The sequence below is a fragment of the Microtus ochrogaster genome, linkage group LG4 (assembly GCF_000317375.1).
Source record: "Microtus ochrogaster isolate Prairie Vole_2 linkage group LG4, MicOch1.0, whole genome shotgun sequence".
Taxonomy (NCBI): domain Eukaryota; kingdom Metazoa; phylum Chordata; class Mammalia; order Rodentia; family Cricetidae; genus Microtus; species Microtus ochrogaster.
Window position 1 is genome coordinate 15,165,057 of NC_022030.1, and position 2,067 is coordinate 15,167,123.

Consider the following 2,067-nt stretch of genomic DNA (forward strand, 5'->3'; position numbering starts at 1 on the left):
ATTTTAAAAAAAGCTATCCCCAAGGGGCTGGAGAGATGGTTCATTGGTTAAGAGCATATCCTGCCTGTGCATGGGATTGGAGTTCCTTACCCAGCACCCACAACTGCCTATAACTCCAGCGCTAGAAGATTCAGTGTTCTCTTCCTGCCTGTCCAGAGAGCTGCTCACTTGCACACGCCTCCACACAGACACACATGCATAGGCATAATTACAAACAGAAGGATCCCCAGTGTACAATTACAGTACAGCATGCACCTCCCTGCCCATCCCATCTGCCCTCATTATTGTGAAACCACACCTCCTCCCTCAACTGAGAACCCCTGCAGGCTGTGACCTAAATGGATTCTGCCAGGACAGAGTGAGGACCAAGGCAGTTATAGACTTCGAGGTTAGAGACTCTGGTTGAAGGCCTCCCTTGGGTATAAAAAGATCCCAACTGTGTTGTATTGACAGCTGACTAATGCCTTTCTTTTCTTTAAAACACTGAGTGGTCGCTAGAAAGGATATTCTTACAGGCAATTAAAAAGATTAGAGAAACAAGAACAAAGGTTGGTGAAAGAAACCATGAGTGGGACAAAGCTGGCAAAAAAATGTTTTTAACAATCTGAACTTTCTGTAATTCACTGTTTGCTTATTTTTTGTCTAATCATTGTGTGTGTTATAATAAGAATAAACATAAATTTTTGTTCTATTCTTTGAAACATGGTCTCAACTCCCTGTATAGACAAGGCTAGTCTCAAACTCGCTCACACCCTCCCGAGTGCTGGAATTAAAGGCATGCACCACTACATTCACTGGATCAAAGTATTTCAAGTTAAGTGGACAAGGTTCCTTTCCTCATGGGGGTCTGCTGAGTGATGGCTGCACACAAGTCTCAGGGAGTAGTGTATGTTGCCTAATACTTGCATGGGTTTCCCTGAGGATCTGTGGAGACATATCTGGTGGATAATCAGACATACTTTCCCATGTCAATGCTTCAGACCGTTACACAGTGTGCTATTCAGAGGTTCCAGGGCACAGTGGCCGAGATTCACACTGGTAAGGCCATCATGTCCTTTCATACCAACAAGGAACATGTGCTGGAGGCCCTGTAAAGAGACATGACCAAGTTCCCTGGAAACCAAAAGAGCCACATCTCAGAGAAGTGGGTGGGGAGCTCCACTAAGTTTTTTGTTTTTTTTTTTTTTGTTTTTTCGAGACAGGGTTTCTCTGTGGCTTTGGAGCCTGTCCTGGAACTAGCTCTGTAGACCAGCTGGTCTCGAACTCACAGAGATCCGCCTGCCTCTGCCTCCCAAGTGCTGGGATTAAAGGCGTGCGCCACCATCGCCCGGCTCTCCACTAAGTTTAAAGAGGGCGAATTTGAAGATGTGGTAGCTGAAAAGTTGTAGTCGGAGGCTGCTTGTTCATTTTCCTGCCACCCAGATCTGAAATAATCACAGAAACTATATTAATTAAAACACTGTTTGACCAATCACTAGCTAGCTCTTTTATCCTAAATTAACCCATCTCTATTAATCTGTGCATCACCACAAAGCCATGGCCTACTGGCAAGGTTCCAGGGTGTGTCTGTCTCCTCCAGCACCTACATGGCTTCTCTCTGACTCTGCCTACTTTCTCCCAGCATTCAGCTTAGTTTTCTCTGCTTAGCTCTGTTCTGCCCTGCAATAGGCCCAAGACAGCTTCTTTATTAACCAATGGTATTGATAGCATACAGAGGGGAATCCCACATCAAGAAGTTGCTCATCCCTGATGACAAATGTCCCTAATCACGGTCCTCTGGCACACAATGGGCCTTGCCCTCCTACATGCTGAATACCTCACTCTGTCAGTCACACTTACCAATAAATCTCACATCCAATAGAGGGGAAAAGATGTTTTAGACAAGATGCAGATTGGGTCCAAGAAGAAGGTAAGTTTGAAGCCATTGTTTTTAGGAATTTTTATCATGTGTGTTTATGTGTATATATCCATGTGACTGCAGGTGTCCTGTGGAAGCCAGAAGAGGGTATTGGGAACTTTGTTGGGGGAGTCTCACTATCAAAGTGAAAGACACCTCCAGAAAGATGG

The 2,067-nt window shown here is 44.8% G+C and overlaps 1 non-coding gene across 1 annotated transcript; it reads left to right on the plus strand.

The window, feature by feature from the left end:
* Positions 1–804: 804 nt before the first annotated feature.
* On the plus strand, positions 805–938 carry LOC113457711. Its single transcript, XR_003378220.1, has one exon. It is a non-coding gene; the product is annotated as a small nucleolar RNA SNORA70 (small nucleolar RNA).
* Positions 939–2,067: the final 1,129 nt, after the last annotated feature.